At 40.7% G+C, this 26,748-nt stretch overlaps 1 protein-coding gene across 1 annotated transcript in view; it reads left to right on the top strand.

Annotated features, from left to right (window-relative positions):
- Vwc2 (von Willebrand factor C domain containing 2) overlaps positions 1–26,748 on the top strand; it is a 153,541-nt gene that overhangs the window by 35,433 nt on the left and 91,360 nt on the right. The gene's annotated exons all lie outside the window — the stretch shown is intronic.

Raw genomic sequence — 26,748 nt, 5'->3', positions numbered from 1 at the left:
GCTGAGGCAGCTATAAACTACAATAGTGCTTAGAAGAAACTTCATCTCTCAGGTCAGTAGCGTAAACTATAAACATCTGCCTGTAGGACAGTAATACCAGAACAACAGGTCATACAAAAGCATGTAGAACATAAAACCCAATAAAATGTAAGCAGAACTCAATTAAATAGAAGATACGAATACATATGAGAGAGTCATTACATTACACAGAGTTGTTAATTGTTGAAACAATAAAATTAATACAGCCTTCACTAGACTTGAAGAATGACATATGAATGCTACTAACAACCCACCAAGTTGCACAATAATCACAGATCAATATGATGGAAAGCCTTGGAACAATATGTTAGAAAACTTGGAAAAATGGACAAATAATTTTAAAAAAATCACAAAAATTGCAATTAATGTTTATCTCAAACATGTGAGGATACCACCAATAACCATAGCCAAATTAATTAAAGCAAGAACTATTATTCATGATTATAAATGCCTCCCCAATATGGTGGGGTTCAAGAAATCATCCTTGGATGTATAGAAGATAGGGTGGTTTTGTTTTGTTGGTTGTTTCTTGCTTTTTGTCTTGGGACAGGGTCTCATTACATGACTCTGACTGTAATACAAACTCACTATGTAGTATGTAGTAGAACTCATAGAGATCCACCTGCCTCTGCCCCCCAAGTACTGGGATTAAAGTCATGCCCAACTCAAATGTTTTTATGGCTCAGGGGTAGGGGGTTTCCAAATGGAGGATTTGGCAGACAAGCAGTCATGGTTATAGAAACAGAACATAACAAGGTGGTCAAAACACGGTAGTTACAACAACAGGTGGTTATAATATCATATCCTTTTGATACCAAGGTAGGGTTGCAATGCTTTAAGATAAATACATGGTTACCATTTCCTGGAATAGGCAGTACAGAACCATTGGTAGATAAAGTTACATGTGGGGCATAGCCCAATCCTTGAGAAACAGATTGACTCAGAAACAGGAATGCGCCTCGTTTGTCTTTACTTTCACCCACACACTAAGACAATGGGGATGTTCTATTGGGATCTCACCAAGGCCAGCTGGCCTAGGTCTGAAAAAGCATGGGATAAATCCGGACTAGCTGAGCATAGCGGACAATGAGGAATACTGAGAATTCAAGAACAATTGCAGTGGGTTTTTGATCCTACTGCACGTACTGGCTTTGGGGGAGCCTAGGCAGTTTGGATGCTCACCTTACGATACCTGGATAGAGGTGGGCAGTCCTTGGGCTTCCCACAGGTCAGGGAACCCTGATTGCTCTTCAAGCAGATGAGGGAGGGGGACTTGATCGGGGGAGGGGGAGGGAAATGGGAAGCAGTTCCGGGGACGAAGCAGAAATCCTTAATAAATAAATAAATTTAAATTAAAAAAAAAGACAGTTTTCATGCCTGAGATGGAGGCAGCCTGGTTCATCATAATATGTGAAACATTTTTTTTTCTTTTACAAATAAAAGCCAGGCTGTGTGCTTTCCCTGGTGAGTTATCTGATATAATTAAAAGAATAATAACACTTCTTCACAAACTGACTCAGGAGAAAGTTGGCAAAAAGGAACACTTCCCAATTTAGTTTTCCATTGATTGTCATGCTCACAAGGTTACAGCAGTGTACCATACACAGAAGGAACTGTAGAAAAATTCTTTATTAACATGATGGAAAAATCTTTAAGAATGTGTTGATCCTCTGAAACCAATACCATGAAAATTATATATCACTAGATCAAATGGGTGTAGCCAAGAAGAGAAATGTTGACATTACATCCAAAAAAACCAGTGAATGAATGACTGCATTAGCAAGATAAAGGAAACAAAAATCACCTCAATTGCTGCAGAAAAGTTGTTTGACAAAATTCGGCATTCAATTATGGCTAATTCTTTTTAATAAATACTTAAAAACAGAGTGTTTGCAAGTTGACAAATGGTAACTGAATAATTCACAGCTAATGACTTGGATGATTGTTCTCACAATACTCCTGAGTCTTAAGATCATAGAGCAAGCAAGGATATCTATTTATCTCTTATATTCATCAATGTGACATCAATGTAGTAGAGAAAGAGAGACAGAGGAGGTCATGAATCTAAGTGTGAATCTTTTCAGGGAACATGTGCAAACATATTGGGGCTAATAAGTAGTGACACTAAGTAAGTAAATCAATTTACATACTATGTAATGCATTTTAGAAAAAAACAAAACTCAGAAAAGTTCCATCTTTGATGGGCCAGTGTTATTGAAAAAAATGATCACCAAACAATACTGGGGAAATGGGGGTCCCCGTGGGGATCTCGATATTTTTAATAAAGGAATTGAAAAACTCAACTGGAAACTTGAGTGCAGTCTTATTTGAGTTTGAGAAACCCCAGGGCAGTAGAGCTCTGAGTGTCAGCAACTGTCTGGAGAAGAGAAAAGTCACAGTGCTTCAGGGTTCCCTACCCTGTGGGAAGTCCAAGGACCACCCACCTCCATCCAGGTCTAGTAAGGTGAGCATCCAAACTGCCTAGGCTCCCACAAAGCCAGTACGTACGTGCAGTAGGATCAAAAACCCATTGCCATTGTTCTTGAGTTCTCAGTAGTCCGCATTGTCCACTATGTTCAGCGAGTCCGGTTTTATCCCATGCTTTTTCAGACCCAGGCCAGCTGGCCTTGGTGAGTTCCCGATAGAACATCCCCATTGTCTCAGTGTGTGGGTGCACCCTTCGCGGTCTTGAGTTCCTTGCTGGTGCTCTCTCTCATTCTCCTCCTGATTTGGACCTTGAGATTCCAGTTCGGTGCTCCAATGTGGGTCTCTGTCTCCTTTCATCGCCTGATGAAGGTTAATATTCAGGAGGATACCTATATGTTTTTCTTTGGGTTCACCTTCTTATTTAGCTACTCTAGGATCACGAATTATAGGCACAATGTCCTTTATTTATGGCTAGAAACTAAATATGAGTGAGTACATCCCATGTTCCTCTTTTTGGGTCTGGCTTACCTCACTCAGGATAGTGTTTTCTATTTCCGACCATTTGCATGCAAAATTCAAGAAGTCCTTGTTTTTACTGCTGAGTTGTACTCTAATATGTATATATTCCATACTTTCTTCATCCATTCTTCCATTGAAGGGCATCTGGGTTGTTTCCAGGTTCTGGCTATTACAAACAATGCTGCTATGAACATAGTAGAGCATATACTTTTGTTGTATGATAGGGCCTAACTTGAGTATATTCCCAGGAGTGTTATTGCTGGGTCCAGGGGTAGGTTGATCCCGAATTTCCTGAGAAACCACCACACTGCTTTCCAAAGTGGTTGCACAAGTTTGCATTCCCACCAACCCTGATTGCTCTTCAGGCTGACTAGGGAGGAGGACTTGATTGGGAGAGGGGGAGGGAAATGGGAGGCGGTGGCGGGCAAGAGGCAGAAATCTTTAATAAATAAATAAAAATAAAAAAGAAACCAGGCAATGAAAAGTCACAGATTCTCCCACCCCTCGAGGCCTCCAGAAAGCACCCAAGTCAGACCACTGACCGATAAAACTGGAAAACATTAACTATGCTTTAAGTCTTTAAGCACAGTAATTTGTCACACAGCAATAGAAATAGTAAAAAAAAATAGAACAAATAAAAGCTCTATATCAATTTTATCTTCTATTGAGCTAAATTTAATTGTTTTACAAATAAAGACAAAAGGAGGCAAAAACTCAAGAAAAAAAAAGTCACAGTGCTTGAATTAAGCCATCAAGGAAGCCAGTCACATAGATAAGCAGCCACATGGCAGGGAGGGGAACTTTAGAGAAAATAAAGCCCAATTGTTAGGGAAAACATGTTTTAAAAAGAGAAAAAGAAACAATTGCATTTCTCTGAGTAATTCAGAGAAGCTGGCTGATTTACCCAAGTGCATGCTTGGCCTGCATAAGAGACGGAACTAGGGGGTAGGAACTCTGAAAAGGAAAAGTAAATATGTCCTTACAGAGATATTTAGTCCTCCTATCTTCTTAGCATGGTTTAAGGTGGGTCATTTTCCTCAGAGCCAGATTCCTTCGTTAGGTGATTAGCCAGCCTAAGTGGATTAACTCTTCTTTTTTTTTTTTAATTTTTTATTGAGAAAAAGAAAAAGAAAGTTTCTGCCTCCTCTCAGCCTCCCATTTCCCTCCCCCTCCTCCCACCCTTCTCCCCCTCCTCTCACTCCTCTCCCCCACCCTCTCCAGTCCAAAGAGCAGTCAGGGTTCCCTGCCCTGTGGAAAGTGCAAGGTCCTCCCCGCTCCGTCCACGTCTAGGAAGGTGAACATCCAAACTGGCTAGGCTCCCACAAAGCCAGAACATGAAGTAGGATCAAAACCCCATGCCATTGTCCTTGGCTTCTCATCAGCCCTCATTGTTCGCCATGTTCAGAGAGTCCGGTTTTATCCCATGCTTTTTCAGTCACAGTCCAGCTGGCCTTGGTGAGCTCCCAATAGATCAGCCCCACTGTCTCAGTGGGTGGGTGCACCCCTCGTGGTCCTGACTTCCTTGCTCATGTTCTCCCTCCTTCTGCTCCTCATTGGGACCTTGGGATCTCAGTCCGGTGCTCCAGTGTGGGTCTCTGTCTCTATCTCCATCCATCACCAGATGAAGGTTCTATGGTAATATGCAAGATATTCGTCAGTATTGCTATAGGATAGGGTCATTTCAGATTCCCTATCCTCAGCTGCCCAAGGAACTAACTGGAGACATCGCCTTGGGCTCCTGGGAGCCACTCTAGGTTCAAGTCTCTTGCCAACCCTAAGGTGGCTCCGTTAACTAAGATTTGTGCTTCCCTGCTCCCCTATCCAACCTTCCTTTATCCCAATCATCCTGTTTCCCCAAGTTCCCCCCATCCTCCCCTTCTCACTTTTCTCTCCCCATCTCCCCTTACCCCCATCCCACCCCACCCCCAAGATCCCAAGTTTTCCCCCGGCAATTTTGACTACTTCCCATAGCCAGGAGGATCACTATATATTTTTCTTTGGGTTCACCTTCTTATTTAGCTTCTTTAGGATCACCAATTATAGACTCTGTGACCTTTATTTATGGCTAGAATCCAATTATGAGTGAGGATTTCCCATGTTCATCTTTTTGGGTCTGGGTTACCTCATTCAGGATAGTGTTTTCTATTTCCATCCATTTGCATACAAAATTCGAGAAGTCATTGTTTTTTACGGCAGCATAGTACTCTAATGTGTATATATTCCACACTTTCTTCATCCATTCTTCCATTGAAGGACATTTCGGTTGTTTCCAGGTTCTGGCTATTACAAATAATACTGCTATGAACATAGTTGAACAAATGCTTTTGTCATATGATCGGGCATCTCTTGGGTATATTCCCAGGAGTGTTATTGCTGGGTCCAGGGGTAGGTTGATCCCGAATTTCCTGAGAAACCACCACACTGCTTTCCAAAGTGGTTGCACAAGTTTGCATTCCCACCAGCAATGGATGAGTGTGCCCCTTACTCCACAACCTCTCCAGCAAAGGCTATTGTCAACCTGTAGAAGAATGAAAATAGACCCATATCTATCACCATGCACAAAATTCAAGTCCAAATGGATCAAAGACCTCAATATCAATCTGAACACACTGAACCTGATAGAAGAGAAAGGGGGAAGTACCCTACAACAGATGGGCACAGGAGATCGCTTCCTATGTATAACCCCAGCAGCACAGACATTAAGGGCAACATTGAATAAATGGGACCTACTAAAACTGAGAAGCTTCTGTAAAGCAAAGGACACTGTCACTAAAACAAAAAGGCAACCTACTGACTGGGAGAATATCTTCACCAACCCCGCAACAGACAAAGGTCTGATCTCCAAAATATATAGAGAACTCAGGAAACTAGACTTTAAAATACTAATTAACTCAATTAAAAAATGGGGCACTGAACTGAACAGAGAATTCTCAACAGGAGAAGTTCAAATGGCCAAAAGACACTTAAGGTCATGCTCAACCTCCTTAGCAATCAGGGAAATGCAAATCAAAACAACTTTGAGATATCATCTTACATCTGTCAGAATGGCTAAAATCAAAAACACCAATGATAGCCTTTGCTGGAGTGGATTAACTCTTAAGGGAAGATAAAACCGGACTTGCTGAACATAGTGGACAATGAGAACTCAAGAACAATGGCAATGGGTTTTTGATCCTACTGCACATACTGGGTTTGTGGGAGCCTAGGCAGTTTGGATGCTCACCTTACTAGACCTGGATGGAGGTGGGTGGTCCTTGGACTTCCCACAGGTCAAGAAACCCTGATTGCTCTTTGGGCTGATGAGGGAGGGGGACTTGATCGGAGGGGGGGGGAATGGGAGGCGGTGGCGGGGAGGAGGCAGAAATCTTTATTAAATAAATAAATAAATAAATAAGAGACAATGGTCTATCCCCACACAGAGGTAGATTCCACTCTTTTGACTAGGAGGTGACAACTGCCCCTACTTGGGTTTTCACTGATAATATTACACTACAGAGCCCCGAAGGTAAAGAAAGAGGGGGTTGGATTAAAATCAGCCTGGGCTACATAGAAAGTCTTTGCCTCAAAAAAAATTAAATAATATAATCTTATTCATTCTAGTATCAGAAGAATACAATACATAGGAATATAGTTTGAAAATGCAAGATACAAGCACTGAAAACTACAAAGTATTACTAAAACAAATAATAGATATATAAATTAAAAACTATTTCATGTATTAAAAATCTTCACTCCTAATAAGATGATAATTCTTTCTAAATTGAACAATAAATTCAATCCAGTTTCTATACAAACCAACAATCATTTTTTTGCAGAAATTGAGAAACTATACCTAAAATTCACCAGCAATGGACAAACAAATGTCAAAACTAATAAATTGGGAAAACGTCACTATTCAATTTCAGAACACATGGGAGAATTATAAAGATACTGAAGTATTTGTGTATAAAAAAATTTGTCTCAATGTTGTGAAGCAGGATCTTTCTGTGTAGCTCAGACTGGCCTCAAAGTGACTATGTTATATAAAATAGCCTCAAATTTGTCATGATCTTATTGCCCCAGGCTCACTAGTACTGGGATCCCAGACTTACAAACCTGAGTCACCATGATTGGCAAAAAGATTGTGTGTGCTTGTGTGTCTATAATTAACACATATATAAGTCCATGCAGATATGAACTGACATGTTCATATTTAACATGTACTATGACTATATGGAATCTATATAACACACTATGTATATAAATAATAGATTAAATAAAGAATAAATAATATGTTGATTTAATTGTCATACATATAAAACTAATGCATGAAATCTATATTTGAGAAACACAGGAAAAAAAAGATATAAATCCTTGCATTCTTTTTCTTACCCAGGAGAATAAGATACCTTAGTGAGGGTAAAAATAACCTTTCCAGCCAATCCTGCAGGGACAATTAAATAATCGCATGATTAAAAATCAAGAAAGAGGTAAGAATATAGACCCTTAAGTCCCATCATCTGCAAACACAAAACACTCATGAACAATAGCCTTTTCTAGAGATTTAAACTATTTATCCTTTGGGTGGGAGAAGAATACTTTAAGACTTTAGGTTGGGCAGAGTTCTTAGATTTGACATAAGAATCACGTGAAATCCTTAAAAAGTAAGCAAAACTTGAATGTCATGGAAATTTAAATCTTTTGTAATCCAAAACACAACTGAAAATAATTAAAGCACAAACCATAGATTATGAGAAAATAATTTGGAATGATATGTGTGATAAAATATTTATATCTAGAATCAATAAAGAACTCACACAATTTAAAGAGAAACATAGTGAAAATAAGCCAAGAACTTAAATACACACTTTACAGAAGATGGACAGATGTGAATAATTGCATGAGAGAGCCTCATTAGTCTTTAGGAAACGCAAAAGGGAAAATGAAACACATGAAACAGTTATCTTGGGAAGGCAGATCAATGAATAATGGAAGCGATGAGGAAAAACTAGATCCCTCAACATGGCTGATGGCACACCAAATAGGATCCACCTTGGAAATAATTTGATGTTTTATTCCAAATTGAAAGAAAAATCTACTACACATCTCAATAAATCATTCTTAGAATTCTGTCCTAGGAAACTATGAGCACATGTCTTCACAAAGATTTGTGTACAGATGTTCATAACAGGATTATTTTCTGTTTCCTCAGAGAAGGTCTTAGACAGCTGAGGCTAGCCTTGAACTCCTGACCTGCCTACCTTCACGTCTAAAGTGCTAGAGTTATTGTTTTTAGTAACCACACTAGCTACATTTTTATTAATTTTTTATTGTTTTTATTGAGCTATACATTTTTCCAACTCTCTTTTCTTCCTCCCCTCTCCTTTTTCTCTTCAGATCGTATAAATCTTTTGTCTTTTACCATATGCATTCTTAATGACCACTAAATTATCAGAAATGTCTGTCAGTGAACAAATGTACCAAATGTATCATATTCAAACAAATGCATGTTACTTACTAATTAATACAAAGAAGAGAACTAAAGCTATGCGCTACCACATGAATGAACCTTAGTAGCCAGTTTTAAAAGACCACATATTTGATTTATTTGAAACATTGTTAGGAGATAAACTTACATAAAGGGGAAACTGTTTGTTGGAAGAATAAGGCTGTTGTCAAACTAAAATTTACTACATGTAGACCCAGGGAATTTATTGAGGTGGTGATAAGTGTGTTAACTGAGTTAACCAATCAACTGGGTTGATTAATTAGGTTAATTGGCCACACAATGAAATAAGCTTGACAAAAGTTGTTAAATTATAAGTCACTGTGTATAAATTCAGTGACATGTGAGTCATGCCTGGATAGGGCTGCTGACAATGCTGGTGATTTTCTAAGACATGAGGAGTGCATTAGTTACTGCCCTGCTGCTGAGATAAACACCACAACGGAAAGCAACTTATTGAAGGAAGGATTTATATTGGCTTGTGGCTCCAGGGGGAGAGTCTATAATGGTGGGGAAGAAATGAAAACAGATGAAGCCAAGAACATGAACTGGATGTGGGGTGAGGCTACGGACTCTCAAAGCCTGCATATAATGGCATACTTTGTCTGGCAAAACTACACCTCCTAAAAGTTCTATAACCGCCCCACACAGCACTAGCAGCCAGGGACCAAGCATCCAAGTGGACTATACAAGCCTACGAGGGGTATTTCCCATGCAAACCACCACAGAAAGGTTCTATACAGTTTTCTTGACTCACTTGACATTCCAAGGCTTTTTTTGGTTCCATAGCCTTCATTTTCCCTCAGAGATCAGCTATTCTATACCAGGTCTGATGCCCTTGATAAATTCCTCTTTAAGTCTGTTATGGTGAAGGCCTTTTCTCATATATACTTCTTACCTGTATGGAAACAAAAAGTTAACTTTCTCAGAGTTTATTTCCTCTAAAGACAATTAGTGAATCAAATTGGGCCACACTAAGAGAACCAGAAGTTCCAAGAGTTCCATCCTGCCAGGTTTCAGTTTGTTACGTAACAACCAATGTTTATTTTATTTTGACCTTGAGATGAGAAACTGTAAAGTCTAGCGAGTGTAGTGATTCAGCAGGAGTCAATAATCAAATGGAGTCCTTCCTTACACTCGGAGTTCCCTAATCAGACTGTGGCTGTCCAGCACCACACCCACTCCTGCTCTGGCCACTCTTCTCTTATAGGACAGGTACTTCTGCTCCTCCTCCAAGTCCTATGCTTCTCCATGTCAATCTAGGCTCTACGACTTTATAATTTAGCTTCTCCAAACATGACTATGAAAAGGTAGGAAGAATGAAAGGCTATGACAGGAAAAGAGACCCCTGGTCTCTTGTAGGCACTGGACTGTGCCCACTCCATCGCTCCCTCACGCCACTGGCTAAGAAGGCAGTATATGCAGAAGGATCACCTAGAAGGCTGGCTGCTGGGCCCTGTTTTAGAGTATCTAATTCACAAGTTCTAGGCTGGGACCAGAGCCTTGGCATTTTTAAGATGGACCAGGCTTCCATTTGAGTGTCTCTGTCAGGACTGGGTTAAATCCTAAATTGGGAAATGCTGCTGGCCTGCTCACACATGTTTCTGCTCTCCTTGGATATTTCCTCCTTGTCAGATTTAATGAGAGAAGAGAACAGTAGAGTTCTAAGGGCTTAAACATGGAATGAGATCATTTTGAGAATTAAACGCATTTGCAACTGTATTAGTTGCATTTCCTGTTTTCCTAGAGATTTGAGAGCTTATAGAAAAAGCATAATGTAGAGGATTTTTTAGTATGAAAACATCAGGTCAAAGAGAAAATGACAACTGAATGGCAAATTAAGTTGGAAAAGGTTAAAACAGAAATGGGCTTTCTCATTTTGTACAGTTAGTTATTAAAGACAAAGTTTTACTGTTGTCTTAGAGCCAAAATGAAAAGAAACATAATAAATCTTAGCTACAGAGAGAAACACAATTCTGCTTTTCTTGGTACAAAGCCCTAGAAAACTCTCTAGTCATCAGTTTTCCTAATAATGAATACATCAATAAAATTTAAATATTTAAAACCTTCCTTCAACTTCTCAGCATTCCCCGAGTCAGAAATTCAACTCAAAAGTGCTAACCTCCTTCTCCTATGTATGCTCTGATTTATGCACATCTTGGTGGTATAGGGATTCTTCAAATGACATCTTGTACATCCTTTAAATCTCCTTGAGCATCAGTTGCCATTTTTACTCAAGGACATGATTCCTCTGCTGAAGTAGTATTTTTTTCCATTGTTTCTTTTCACTTGCGTAATTAATACAATGTTTACATTACTGCTGTCTGTTCCAGGCTTCGATGTTATATCAGCAGTAGAGGGTGTGAATATCTGCTGGCCTGTCACCTGGTACCTTGTCCCTTTAAGAGACAAGGCTTGCCCACTCCAACCCTCCCCTTCCACCCAGAAAAATGGATCTCCCATCTCCTCCAGTCTGTGTTCTCTCTTTCTTTCTGTCTCTGTCCTAAAGAGGTAACTTCTGCTCTTTCTCTCACCCCCTTTCTGTCCCCCTTTCTCTCTTTCTCTGCCTCCCTCTCTTCTTCTCCCTCCTTCCTATTTTCCCCTCCATAACTCACTAAATAAACTCTATAACCAATCTCTCTGCATGATGTATCTGTCTGTCTCTAACCTGCAGTGGGTCTCCCACCCACCAAGGTAACCCACCAAGGCCTCAGGGGACTTGCCTGGGTCTCAGGTCACCGGCCACTACCCCTTGTGGGACTGACCTTCCCCCTCCATATCTTTAAAAAAGAGTAACATTGGTGCGTGACTCAGCCATGTTCTCTCCTGACTGCGGGCAAGCAGGCTGAGGACACATGGGAACCCTGGACTCGGACCACTTTCCAATGCTGCAATTGGTAAGGCTTCCTCCTATCAGCTCCTTTCTAATATCTACCAGCAAACAGGACTGCCGGTGTCCTGCCTCCAGCATCTCACGCCTGTCCCCTTTTCCTTTCGCTGGGAAGCCCCTTCCCCACCCATCTGTAAATGCTGTTTTTCTTCTCTCCTCTTCCTTTTACTTTATCTCTGCCACTGCTACTTCTGATCCCACAGAAATGGACAAGATTAGCCTGATCCCTGAGGCAGCTGTTTCCAGTTCCAGCCTTTGCTCCCTGCTGTGGCTTGGCCACACTGAGGCTCATGGTGCCCTCTCTACTTCATGTATAAAAAAATGTGTGAATTGTGTGGCCACACAGATGTAATTCGTTTTCAAATGTATGTTCTGCATGGCCTCAATTGTTTCAATTGTTATTATCTTTAAAACTCCTGCCACTCTAAAAATGTGGTTTCTCCATACAACACACGATTGCCACCATTTTGACTAAGGTCAGGTGACCTCCCCGCCATATTAACTAAGGACAGATCAAGTGACCAAGTCCCCCCCATCTTTACTGAGGTATTTCTTGCCTAGTCTCTTGGTTTACTTACATTTTTGTCTCTAACTTTCTCTTATTCTTCCCCCTCCTCTCTCTCTCTGCCCTTCTTCTGGAAAGGTAACTTCTGCCTGTCTCCCTTCTCCCTCCATTTCTTCCCTTCTCCCACCCTTATATCTTTATAAAAGAATAACAGAGAATCCCTCTTATTTAGGACAAGGGAGATAAAGAGAAGCATTTCTAAACTTCAGGGGAAGTTGGTTTGTTTCCACCTCAGATCTTTGGAATAACAGCCTTCATTTGCAAATTTAACAACATTAAAAAATAACAGCTATGATCACAAATAATGGTTCAGATTTTCTGTACAGTGTCTCACCAAAGAGCTCAGGCTGTTCTACCAAGGCCAGCTGAACATTTTTTAAAACAAATATGTTGCTTGTTTGATTTTTGGTTTTTGTGTTTTTTTGTTTGGTTGGTTGATTGATTGGTTGGTTTGGTTTTTTGAGACAGGGTTTCTCTGTGTAACTTTGACTCTCCTGGAACTCTGCAGACCAGGGATTAATGGTGTGTGTCACCACGCCTGGTTTAACCAAGTTACAGACAGGCTACCCCAAAGCAGTTGCTGCCAGTTTATTAACATGAATAATTTTTCTGGGTTTAAGTACACTTCTAGGCAGTGGCTTTAATTCTGTGTTTCTGAGGTTACAAAACAAAACAAAAGCCCTAGTCTGACAGGCATGGCCACTTCTATTTTACTCTGTGCCCTTTGGCCTTGCTGAGGTCTAGCCCTGGTGTCCCTTCCTCAATTTGGCCTCTTTGTAACCCTTTTTTAATCTCTAAAAGCCTGTGCCCATGTTCTCACTGGATAAACATTCCCGGTCCAGCTTCCAGGGCATGTTTCTTACACTGCTGGCTGTCCTGAGAGCCTACGGTCTTAGTTAGGCATTATTTTGAGTGTAGGAATCTGGAGACACCATGGTAAGTAAGCTTTCTTCAGCATTTAGTTCTACTTTTGGAGAGGTGTGTACTTGCATATGCATGTGTGTGTGTGTGTGTGTGTGTGTGTGTGTGTGTGTATATACATTCTGATCATTATTTAGAAAACACTGAGTTCATTACCATTTATTTCTCTGTAAGTACAAAAATGGATCATGTTATGGCATCTTGCCCGCAATGAGCTCATGGCCTAGAGGGGAGTCTGCCTTGTAAATAACTTGTGTTTGTGGTTCTGCTTGAATTATGATAAAAGTGGGGAGGGGGCAGGAAAAAGCTGCAAATCCCCAGTAGCCTCACCTTGGTTTGTTTTTGATTATTAAAATATGTTCCCAGGAGTGAGCTGATCAAACCAGAGGTTTAGAACATTTTTACAATCTGATATATTGCAATGTTATTAAAAAAATGTTGTGAAAATTCATTCTGATTTTATTTTAATCCTTCTAAACTCCCATTCACTTAATTTAGAGGAAAGGGTGGTTCATTTCTTCCAGTATTGAACATTTAAACTTTTAAATAGCCTACATAGCACTTTTTAAACAATTACTTCCCTGCCTTTGTAACAAATAACTTCAGACACCATTTAAATAGTTCCTGGTGATTTAAGTCAGGGAAATCAACAGCAGTTGGTGGAGTACCATGTATACCATAAGGTTTCCAGAGTGGGACGTTCAAATATCCTGAATCCTCTGCAACCATCTTTGTATCTATCACTGTGGGTACATGCATAGATACTCCATGATAGCTGGTACAAGGATGGATTTTGAAATCCTCCATAAGTTCATTCAGCAGAAAATACCTGATTCTTCTTCTCTATGACTCAGAAAAGAAAATAGAAAGATTTCAGAAGCATCCTGTCTTGGTTGGTTTTTTGTCAAGTTGGCACATGCTAGCATTGTCTGGAGGAAGCTCAGTTGAGAAAATGTCTCTCTCCAGATTGCTCACAGGCAATTTCTCACAGGGCATTTCTTGATTAATGACTGATGTGGAAGGTCCAGCCCAAAGGGTGTGGGGTGATGTTGCCTCCTCTAGGCAGGTGGTCCTAATCCTATTGAAATCACTGAGCTAGTCATGGGGAGCAAGCCATAAGCAGTGTTCCTCTGTGCTTCCACTTTAGTTTCTGCCTCCAGGCTCCTGCCCTGAGACTTTAGTGACCTGAGACCTGGAAGATGAAATAAACCCTTTCCTGCCATTTCTGTCATGGTGCTTTATTGTAGCAATAGAAACCATAACAGAGACATAGTGTAGATAAGGGAAAATGTAAGAAGGGCTCTTCTCCACATAAAGAGAATGCCTGTGGGTTATAGTGGCTGAGAAGGAAAGTGCATGCTAAGACAGGAAACACAGGTGTTGGAGACTAAAAATGGTCCTGTGGGTCTGAGATGACGCAAGAGTGAGGAAGTGTGGGGCCAGAGTATGACTGTGGTCACAAAGCACCTCACAGAGGACGGAGATGCCTCATTATGGAGGTAAACATTCTGAGGAAGGAGATGCAAAGGAAGTATTTTAGGATGGAAGTAGCACAGTTATATTTGAATTCTATAAATACAATCTGATTGCGGGACTCAGAATAGAGGGCATTGCAATATCCAAAGAAGGGTGACAGTGGCTTAACTTGAACATAGCCAGTAGTTATGGGGAAGTTGCATCATGGAAACACAATAAAGGTCAAGAAAACTTGGTGATGACTCTGTAAGGGGGGAACCGAACATTTTAAGAATGATGCTCTACTTCATGTTTGGACAACAGCAGAGATAATGGAGAAAGTCTCTGAAGCAGGAAGAATGGGAAGAAGAGTAGATGAGCAAGTGAGTTGGTAAGGGTAACAAAACCAGTAGGATACTGGGCACACGTGCATGTGTGCGTGCAAAAGAATTTATTAAGTCAATTGTTGAAGAGTTAGCAAGAGCTGACTCACACATGAAGGCTGAGCACCCAGTAGTTAATGGGTCCTTGAGGCTGGGTACCTCAGCAGTCAGAGTATCCCATAGAACAAACTCGCAGTGATTGCCTTTCACTATAGGGGCTCTGACCACTGGGTAGTCACTTGGTCCACAAGCCCGAATAGGTCAGCAGTCCTAATCTGGCCCTGAAAACCCAAGAGGTTCCTGGAGAACCACTGGCACATAGTCCATGATGATGGCCTGATAACATTCCTTCTGACATCAGCAGTGAAATCAGCAGTAGCAGAAGATGTGCTTGATGGTAGGGAAGGCCATGTGATCAAAGGCAAGATGATCACCCTTATGTTGTACTTCTTTTATTAGAAGCTGATGCCCGCAGTTGATGCCCACAGTCAAGGCAACGAGGACATTACCCAAGTGATTCTAATTCATAGTGGTTTGGCATTAAAACTAACCATAATAGTGTTCCCAATGAAGGACCAAGTTCTGGATGTCAGCCCTCAGAACTGCCAGGTTAGACTGGACTTCTTGCTGTAATATGAAACCCCTTGGCTTGAAGCTAGATCACAATGATGTCTCAACTAACTACCTGTGTCCTGTCTAGCTGGGTATCATGTTTCCTTTTTTCCTTCTATAAAATGGGCACAATCTTCTGTACATCACTTTAGGATTATTATGAGGAATAAGTAAGATTTTTTTAAGAAAAAAAAAAGACCTATGATTGAAACCAAGACTCAAGACTGCTTCCTTCCCACTTCTTGCCCCCAGAGCTCTACCTGAAATTTCAGTTAATACTCAATTTTTAAGCACTATAGTGAGATTCCATCTCAAGAAACCAAAAAAGTGTCTTGTATTCCCAAAATGCCTTTTAATAAGCCCCCAAAAAATGTCCTGAAAACCCTGTAACAGTTTGTGCAGCCTCCGGCTGTGGGCCAGGGCTAGAGAAGAGGCTTATGTTCCGCTGTGTTCCATAGGCCATTGTCTCTCAGATTATCCATTCATGAGCTCATCATCGTTTTCGTCTATGAGAAGCTGTTTGCTCGTTAATACAGTGGTCTGAAATCCCCCGCCCCGTCTGTGTCCTTTGCAAAAGGGAGTTCAATTGTCACAATACACAATAAAGCCATTCAACCCAAGACAGATAGCTTTGCCGCATCCCCGGGATGATCAATGACACAATGACTGGAGGTAACTTGAACTGTATCCAAAACACTTACACGGGACACATCCTGGTAGAAACGACCTGTCAATGGTAGACAGTCTGAAGACAAATAATCCCATGGATGACTTGCCCAATCTGTCTCCTCTCAGCAGTCCGAACCAATGAATATTCAAAGCAAGGGTTGTCGTAGGGACGTCCAAGGAATGCAGAATGTGTTCCTTGTTGATAGAAGACACATTCTGCGCTTACCTAACAGCCAAACCTAAATGTCTTATTTGGCTCTCATGAAGATAAACTTCAGGTATAAAAGAATCCATTGCCCTAGGCGGTTCCCATAAACCCCCAATTCTGAACATTGCTTCTCCATCTCATCTTTTCTAAAACCAATACTTCTCTTAAGAGTGCTTGCCACTTGCTAATCCTGACAGCTGTGAACTGAATGTGTCTTTAATCACACATTCACTGAGGTCGGTGGAAAGCACCTCAGCCATCACAGAATAAAGCATCAGCATATGGGATGGAAGTGAAATGCTGCCAATTCTTTAATTAGGAACACTTAGTTTTCCCAGATATAAGGAGCACGTGCCTCTTGGAGGAATGAAGGCACTTAGCCCCTGACAGACCTTATGCTGCTATAGACTGTTAAAATGGGAGTTCCAAATATTTAGTTACTCAAGGAGCAGACTAGGATGGGACAAAGGAACACACTAGATTTTGCCTCTAATTATAGCCACCAAATACCGGGTGAAGGCATGTGTGCCCTCCTAAACAAAGGACTCCCCCTGTCTCCTGAGATGAACATCTGCCTCTCAAGATAAGGAATCCCAACCCACGAGAAAGCCTCCATTCTGGGAAAGTCCCAGCCACTCATCTGACCACCCATTCTCAGAAAAGCAACAAAAGTCCTTTGTCCTGACCTGACACCCATCTCTTATAACTGCCTTCCCCGTCCTCATGAGGCACAGCCTTTATTCCTGTGGGAAGGTTGTTGCCCCTCATAGTCATAACAGTGCGTTCTGTTTCTGTTGAGGTCAATTTCAGTCTTCTTCATTCATTCTCACATCACCTGGGTCAATCCTGACTTGACACTGGGCATGCGCATAGTCAAGGAAACTTCGAAGGCTAAAGCGAGATGCATGAGAGTCACAGAGCCAGGGTTCAGCGAGTCCTCATTTTCATTCTCTGCCCTCCACATCCACGCACGTCAAGCAAGGCACAAAAGATATGGAAGCTGACACATAGCCATGTTGTGGTGCCTACAGTATAACTGCTATAGGGTGAAAACAGAGGTTCACAAGCGGCCTGTGCCCTGGTACAAAACCCAGACTGCTAAGAGAAAACAAACAGAAGGTTGTTGGTACATGTTTCCATACGCACCCAGGAGTGGAGTGAACAGTTCTCCAGGAGCGGCACTGGATTATAGATTATATGATACACTTAATGAAGATGCACAATTTGACAGCAATGAGGGAAAGAAAATTGGTTTAAATCTCTAAGGTCAGCAACTGTGGGAAAGTGAAGACCTGGATGACAACAACAGCTATTAGGGAAGCTTATTATTAGATGCTTCTTGTTCTGTCTCCAGACCCACTTAGAGCAAAAGCTAGTATAAGAAGTCGACTTTGGTTCTCCCTGGTAAAGAGGGTTATGGAGACCATTTATGTTCAACTTCTAGGTAAATACAAGGGGAACAGGGAATTCTGCTGCATCATTTCTAACTGTCTTCAGTTTCTTCACATTCTGCTCTCCCTTAATATATTTTCGAATTTAATCCCTTCTAAATAGGGTGGAGTAAGAGATGACAAGCAACCACTCTTGCTGGAGACCATGCTTTACAGTTTGGTCTGGAGTCGTTGAAGAAAATGCTGATTTCTTTTTAAAGCATTTAAAAATAGCCCAGAAATCGGTAGCCTGCAGGTTCTGTGGATCTCTGAGGCTGTCTGGAGTGCAAGAAACTTCTCACTAGTGACTGTGTCTGCTCCCCGGGCTCTGTAAACAGTGATCACCAAAGCAGCCTGATAGTCACGATTGAAAAGACAGCCTCAGAGAAAGGAAGATGCCCAGATTCTCCCCTCTGGCTCCCATGGGTTATGAAAGCCTGAAGGAATGGCTTGCTCATTAAGGTTTCATAAGTAGAGGAAGAACAAAAGGGTATCTGTTTTAAAGAAATTCACTTTTTGTCCAGTCTATACTTATTTTAGAAGAACATTATAGGGGATGTAAACTTTTTTAATGATTGAAGTGACTTGCAGTTGCTCAGAATGTCTTAACTACTGAAATGTTTCATTAAAATAGCAACAATTCAAAAGAATTATCCACTAAGAGGAATTTGATTTTGTCTCTTATGCTAAAGAAATGCAAAGTTGGCTATTTCTATATACCAGGAATACACAAAATAAAGTGCATTTCTCCCCTGTTTCCTCCTTCCATCCCATAACTGCCGCACTGCCTCTGTAATCTTTAATTATACGGCCATTGTTTCATTTCCTGGGACATGCCCAAACGGTGACCCCTGACAACCCCATTCAAAGGCGCACTTCACAAGCTGAAGTGACAGGAGCCCTGGGAGGGAAGGAGGGGTGTCACATCTGCTCTCCTTCCACCTGCTCCGTAGACCAAGCTGGACCACAGCCCAGAGCTGCTCTGTGCTGTCCCTCTCAGAACAGGATTCTGAATTAAGGGTTGATGTTTCTGGTTGTGCAATATGATCACAGGGCAACATCTACAGTCACTTCCATGTGAGATGGAATCCATGACCCCTGTCGCTTACACAAAATGATTTCCTTTTCACCTGTATCCCCCTATGTAATTTAAACCATTTTGATGTGATATATAGATCCTAACTAATGTTAACACTATGTAAAGAGTTGTATTGTTAAGGAAGATTACAAGCAAATGGGTGTGCCTATACAGGCTCAGTTAACTATCAATGCTATTTATTTATTTATTTATTTATTTATTTATTTATGGAGATAGACTCTCATGTAACCCAAACTGACCACAAAGTTTATATATTGGGAAATGAATGCTATCTAACTCTTAATCCCCATACTTTCATATATCTCCTACTGGGACACTCAGTTTTTAATATATACTTTTTTTCAATCATGGTGTGTATAAATTACTTTTCTATTGTTGTGACAAAACACCATGGCAAGGCACTTTATAGAAGGAAGGGCTTATTTGAGGCCTTACAGTTTCAGGCTGATAGAAATGAGTCCATTACCCCCAGGGCATGGAGCAGGACGGCAGGCAAGCAGGCACACATGGTGCTGGAGAAGCAGGTGAAAGCACACATCAGAGTCCAAAACACAGGAAGCAGAGAGCACACTGGGAATGGTAAGAGTGTTTTTAAACTTCAAGATCACCCTAATTATATACCTCCTCCAACAAGGTCATACCTCCTAATTCTTCTCAAACACTTCCACCAACTAGGGACTGAGCTTACGTGGGTCATTCTCATTTATGAAGATGGAATCTCACGTAACCCAAATGACCTCAAAGTCTATATATTGGGAAATGAATGATATCTAACTCCTAATCCCCATACTTTCATATGTCTTATTCTGGGACACTCAGTTTTTAATATATACTTTTTTCAGTCACAGCGTATATTGCGAAAACCACCACATAGTACTAAGGTTTAAATAAAATGTTTTATATATAACAAATTTCTCTCAAAGATGCTCTTTTAGAGGTCTGTAGCCACAAAAGGAAGAAACCATAGGAGGTAGAGAATAGTAGGAGCTGTTTAGGTCATTTGGGAAGTGCCCCTAAACTGAGATTAAAGGACCCAGCCTCTCTCATCTCTTGTTTGCTCCTTGGCTAGGAGGTGCTCAGTTGTGATCTGTCATATACTCCCCCAACATAGCCCCAAAGCAATTGGTGTCTCCAACATGAATAGAAACCTGCAATTCCGTGAGCCCAAATAAAACTCCTTTTTATAAATTGATTATTTAAGATATTTGTTGTTATAATGGAAGGCTGACCAGCCCCCTGATGTTGGTCAATGGACAGATACAGACACACCACTATGAATGGCTGACTTTCATTCACTTGTTAAAGCTTTTCAATTGTATCAATCCTTTAATTAGCAATGGAAAAAGCCAAAGGGGGGAAAGAAGTAAAGGAGGGAATAGACAGTATTGCCAACATTTAGTGATAATTTTCAGTTTCTGAAGGCTAGTAGTGATAAGTGCCTACTCTGTACCAGTTTTGTCCTATTGTTGATGACAGAGAGCTATAGTGAACTCAGATGGTGTGGGAGGTCCTTTTGTCTACGTTGCTTTTATTGGTTAATGAATAAAGTAAATGTCTTGGCCTGTGATAGGGCAAAAGAACAGAGCTAGACAGGGAAAACTAAAATGAATGCTGGGAGAAAGGAGGCAGAGTCAGAGAGACACTGTAGTAATAAGGGCGGCAGGGCTGCGTTCCCAGCACCCCGGCCGCCTGCTCGGCTAGCTTATGCCCTGAAATAACAACACACAAACTGTATTCATTTAAACACTGCTTGGCCTTTTAGCTCTAGCACTTACAGGCTAATTCTCACATCCCGATCAACCCATCTCTAATAATCTGTGAGAACCGGTCTTACCGGGAAGATTCTAGCCAAGTCCATCCTGGGTCGGAGCTTCAGGCCGGGAGCGGGGCATGGCGTCTCTCTCAGGCGTCTGCTCCCGAGAGGAGAGCTGTCGAGTCTGAGCTCACTTCCTCTTCCTCCCGGCATTCTGTTCTGTTTACTCCACCTACCTATGCCCTAACCAATAAAATGGGCCAAGGCAGTTCCTTTATTAGCCAATGACCTTCCTCCATCAAGACGCCATGGAGCTGCTGGAGACAGATGCTGGGAACTTTACCAAGTAAGCCACAGCCATGTGGTGATATACAGATTAATAGAAATGGGTTAAATTATTTTAAGAGTTAGCCAATAAGAAGCTAGAGCTAATGGGGCAAGCAGTGATTTAATTAATACAATTTCTGTGTGATTATTTCGGGTCTAAGCTAGCTGGGCAGCGGGGAACCAACAAGTGGCCCTCCTCCAACACTCACAGTCTGACACACCTCTCAAAGGGCAGAGACTTGCTTGTGAAACATCTGTTCCTGGTTCAGAGGCTAGTTATTATTTTAAGGTGACTATCTCTAGATGGTATGTGATCATGTGATCCATGTAGCAACAAAAGACCTGTCCTCTGCTTTCTCTGAGCTGTAAGTTTTATAGAGCAGGTCTACTATTTGCTCAGGGACTATCAGTCTTTTTCACTTGCAAGGTTTCTTTGTGGTTGAGTGAAATAAGTGCTGTTGCTAATATGTAGACTCCAGTATCACAAGAAAAAGCAACAAAAAAAAATGTTACATAGTTGTTTTATATTAGTATCCCATTTACTTGAAATAGAAAATCAGTAATTTTAAACTCAAGGTCAGAATGTGTATGTTGTGTGTGCATGTGTCTGTGTGTCTGTGTGTGTATCTGTATGTACCTATGTGTGCATGTGTATGTGTTTGAAATTTGTAGAATCAAAGGTCGTTAAAGATAATTCCATCAAAATGAAAAATATTTAATGATATTAACTAATTCCATCTTAAATTTGCTTGAAAATTCTAGCATTAAAAAACAAATGTTTTTAACGGATAATGTGAATAAAGTTTTGACATATTAATACATTTCTATAAAATCCACAGTCTTGCTAATTGATTAAGACAGAAGAGAGAAAGACATGTGGACTCAACTCTGCTGTATTATTTATGTTTGCATCCAAAAAATGATTTGTAGAAGTAATTGTGGAAGCTGTGATTGTCAGTTGTCACATTTCAAAAACCTTATGAACCCATCTTTTAACAAAACAAAAAACACAAAAGAAAACAAAAATCCAGCTTGGCTGCCATGTCTTCACTTCCACCAAGTGTGTTTCCTCTAGACCAGCCTGGAGCTGAGCATGCCTGCTCTATCCCTGCCACCTCCCAGAGTTTCTGGCTGTGAGGTCTGTGTATTGTGGGCGCTTGGATCTTCCACAATCAGCTAGAGAGTGTGGTTAGTCCCAGAATTTAACAAATACAAAAAATACCAGATTTTAAAGCTTTGGAAAATCGCTGCTGCTGAAAGAACTGCATATAACTTCTATATATTCCATGATTCCACATGCTAATAAGAATTTCCCCTTTACTGCGCTGCATGTTTCTCAGCCTTCCCCCTCTTGTCAGGGTAAGTGCTTGCATGTTCTGCAGCTGCACTTGTTTTAAGTCTGGCTTGTAGAATGTCTTTGGATGGACTAACTTACCACAAAGGCTGTCTGACTCACCATTACTACTGCCTTTCCCACCCTCCTCATTTTTAGCATATTTATGCATCCCACTTCATTCACTACCCATATTATTTCAGTTTTCACTTTCTAGCTAATGTGAGCAATGTTTCTATGAGCAGTTTTTGTGGGAGAGTAAATTTTTGTTTATCTGGGATAGATTGTGCAGAAACGGAAATACTGGGAGTCAGGGCATGGTTTCTTTGGCAAGAAACTTCTACGGGGTTTCACACCAGGGCTGTTCTGTTTGCATTCTCTTCAGCAAAGTGTGAGCACTCCAATTTGTGTCGTAATTGCAGGGTGCTCCACGTGATTACAGGTTTCTTAGATCACGGTATTTAACACAAAGGTACTTAGATGAAAGCAGAACCCTTTGTCACTTATGGATAGGAACACAGTGTGTTGTATCCAGAGATATGAACACAGCAAACGGTAACTACCAGAGGGAGCTTTGGAGCCCCAAGATGAGTGGAGTTAGTTGTAAATGGAGACAACTAAGAGATAAATGAGAGGGAGGGGCTGTTCCTGGGGATTTTGGTGCCCAGGGAAGCCTCCAGAAGTGTGGTACATGCATACCCAATTCTCAGCTCTCAGAGCTTGCTAACAGAAATCCCTGTGAATGCACTTAGCAAATTGTATGTGCTTTCAGAATTCAGAAGTTTTGGTCAGAAATCAAGTTTTAGCAATTCACTCATGAAGTGTTGAATTAAACATATACCCATGTCATTGCCAAGCGTTTTTATTGATGGCACTTAATTGTAGAAATTCTAGAAGGCGAAACTCAATTTCCATTCCCATGGGTGCCAACAATGAGCATCCTTTCCTGAGACTTTATGGCCAATTGTACGGTGAACTTTCTAAAATGTCATTCAGATATTCGGCTCACTTTTCTTTGAGTCACTTGATTCTGGTTATTGATTTGAAATTACTCATTCAAACACTATGTGCATATCTGTCTCTTTCTGTCTCTCTCTGTCCCTCTCTGTCTCTCTCTCTCTCTGTCTGTGTGTGTGTGTGTGTGTGTGTGTGTGCGCGCGCGCACGTGCATGCATGCATGCATGCATGTGTTGCGAATATTTGCATTCAGACTTTGGCTTATCTTTAATTCCTAAAGGGTATCTTTCAAAAGAACAAAACCTTTTAATCCTGATAAAATTTAATTTTCCCATTTGCCCATTATAGTTTAAATATTTTATGAACCTCGCTGAAGATTGTCCTTTATCTTTTCATTGTGATTCAGAGTTTCATAATTTCAGGTCTATGCTCCACATATTGAGGTAGAGAGGGAGAGAAAGATTGTAAGTAACTGTTTCCATGTTGAAATCCAGTTGTGCCTGTAGCACTCTGGGAAAAGATTATCTTTTCCCATTGACTTATTTTGCATTAAAATATATTCACCATATAAGTGTGGACCTATTTAGGTTACTGATTTTATTCCATGTATCTGTACATTTATTCTTATGTCAATACCCAATTTGGTTATCCCAGAATTACTGTAAGTAAATCAGATATTCTGAAATGGCAAATACATTTCTTTGACCTTTATATTCTGATGAGTTTCTAAAATCATCTTGTCAGTCTCTACAAAAAAAAAAATCATTGTTTGGGTTTTGATTGAGATGGCATTAAATATACAGATCAGTTGGAGGGAAAAGCCATATGATTGATTTTGTTTTTCATTACTGTGATAAAAAAAATTACCCAAACTAACTTTGGAGGAAAAAAGCTTATTTTATGTACAGTCCATTATGAAAGGACTCCAAGACAGGAATGTGGAGGTAGGAACTGAAACAAAGAATATAGAGGAATACTACATCCTGGCTTGCTTCCTCTGACTTGCTCAGCTATCTTTTTTATACACCTCAGAACTACTTGACCAGAACAAACACTGTCCACATGACTTAGGCTTTTCTCCAGAAATTAACCAGCAAGTAAATGCCCACAGACACATCCACAGGCCAAGACACCACAGGCCCATACAATGGAGGCAAAATGTCGATTGAGGGTTCCTCTTCCCAGATGTTTCAAGTTGACAACCAAGATTAACCACCTCAGCATCCAAATGTAATTGAGTTTTATGGTCAATGAACATGGCATATTTCTCCATTTATTCTGATTGTCTCTAATTCTTCACAAGGATGTTTTATGTTTGATTGTGTCTTACACATTTTTATACTTTAATTGCTAATAATTTATTTTTCCAATATTCAACAGAAATATTTCCCAGTTATCTGTGTCATCAATAGGGAATTGCATTTGACGCTAGCTGATTAATTTTGCCTTATTATCCTGATAAATTCATCAAGTTTAAGCAACTTTTCAACCATTCTTTCTTGCATTATTTTCCATTTCTCTCTCATGTTCTTCATAGACTCTTCTGACATGTATGAGTATCTTTTTCCCAATAGGTGTTTGAAATTATAGTCATTGTTTCCTTTCTCTTTCTCCTTTCTTTTTAAAATTATTTTTTATTTTAATATATGCATGGTCACTTTGCCTGCATGCATGTGTATCATGTGTTTCCAGGACCACTGAGGTCAGAAGAGGGCATTGGTTCACCTAGAACTGGAGTCAGAGATAGCTGTGAGTGGTCATATGTGGGTGCTTAGAATCAAACCTGGCCTCGGGAAGAGCAGCCAGTACTGCTCTTAACTGCTGAAGCCTTTACCTGCTCTCTCCAGCCCTTTGATCTACTCCTTTAACGGACTGAATTCTGAAATGCTTGCTGACTCTCACTCCTGCCCCCTCTCCATCTTCTGTTGAGTTTATCTGGTAATTTTTCACTTTAATGACTGTCCTCTTCAGCTTTGGCAGCTTCACAGAACTCTTTCTAGCCTCATTCCCCTGCATTTTCTGCATATTAATCCATTAAGACTCATTAAGAGCATAAATTCTCTTATTCTTACATCCTTATAATCTCTTATATTGAAATGCACAGGAATAGCTGGCTTGAGGTCTACAGGCTCCAATATTCAGACCCTCTCAAAATCTATTTGAATAGTGTTTTATTTACTTCAACAATCAAAATGCGTTTAGTTTTTGTTCCTTTTTCTTAATATTAATTTTTTAGTCAAAACTGTGCATTGTACTTATTCATGCTGCGGAAACTCTGGATTCCGTTATTTTGTCTAATGACCAGTGGTTTGCTGCTCCCCTAGACTCTTGTCTTGCCTGTAGGAATATTGTGAATATCAACAATCCCTGTGGAATGCTGCCACTCGATCCCATTGCTGCTGCTTGCTCCTTTTCAGCCTGGTGCTGAAGGGATCACACTGTGTCTACCTATACTGCTGCAGGCAGTTGTGCGATTCCTGGTGGCATTTTGAGCCAGGTTGCTGCTTCAGGATTGCTTGGCTCTTTGATTTTTCCACGTCACTTTTCAGCTGTTCTTTGATGGCCACCTAAGTCTTCTGAAAGCTTAGCCCAGGAACTCTTCAGCTCCCTCTCAACTGAGTGTTCAGAAATCAGTGCAAAGAGCATCACGGTGGGGCTGGGGAGATGGCTCAGTAGGAATTGTGCTTACCTCGCAGACGCGAGGGCCTGAGTTTCAACCCCAGAACGTACGCAAAATTTCAGAGTGTAGTAGTGTGAACTTGTAATGGTGCTCTGGGGAGGCAAAGACAATAGGACCCTGGGGGCTCACTGTCCATGCAGTTTAACCTAACTGTTGAACCTCAAGTCAGTGAGAGACCCTGTATTAAAGAAAGTTGGCAGGTTGACTCCTGGCTTACACACACACACACACACACACACACACACACACACACACACACACGTAGAACATCAATCTGGCAGAACTCTCAGCAAAGAATCCTCTACCATGCTGCCTCTGAGTCTCTTCACCCTCGCTACTGCTCATGCCTGCTTATTTTTGGTCAAGGAAGAAGTTTTGTACTCAGCTTTGAAGCCTTCCTCCTTCTTTGCCTCTTTCACTTCACAGCATCGCTTTCCACTAGAATCTCCAGATGCTTTGTCAACCCTGACTCTGCCCTTAGGGCAATAAGAGTGTGAATAAATTTCATTCAAATATTTTATAACATTTCAGTCACAGAGATAAAATAATAATCGATAAATAAAAGAGAAACTCACAACCCCTACTGTGGACTGTTCAGCAATCCTTACTCAGGTTCCTGTAATGTAAGCATAAGTTATAGAACAATGAAGCATGGCCTGTCTATGACAAGTATATAGAGTAGTGATAATGTCTAAAATCTAACTAGAGAGATGGCTCAGCAATCAGCAATGTTTGTTGCCCCGAGTTTGGTTCTCAGCATCCATAACAGTCTATAACTACACCACTCAGGGACTGATGCCTTCTTCTGCACTCCATAGATTCTTACACACACATGCACATACCCCACACACAGAGACACATACACATAAATAAAAATAAATCTTTAAATCACCTCATACAAATCCCAAGATTCTCTCAGCTATTTTTAGCTTAAAGAAATGCCGAATGCACTTAGAATTGAATTAACACAAATATCACATGCCAAAATCCATGATA

The sequence above is a fragment of the Microtus oregoni genome, unplaced genomic scaffold (assembly GCF_018167655.1).
Source record: "Microtus oregoni isolate MIOR12 unplaced genomic scaffold, Mior012 000019F_ref0000042, whole genome shotgun sequence".
In the NCBI taxonomy this organism is placed as follows: domain Eukaryota; kingdom Metazoa; phylum Chordata; class Mammalia; order Rodentia; family Cricetidae; genus Microtus; species Microtus oregoni.
Note: the sequence above shows the minus strand (reverse complement) of the source record. Positions and strands in the feature narration are given on the sequence as shown.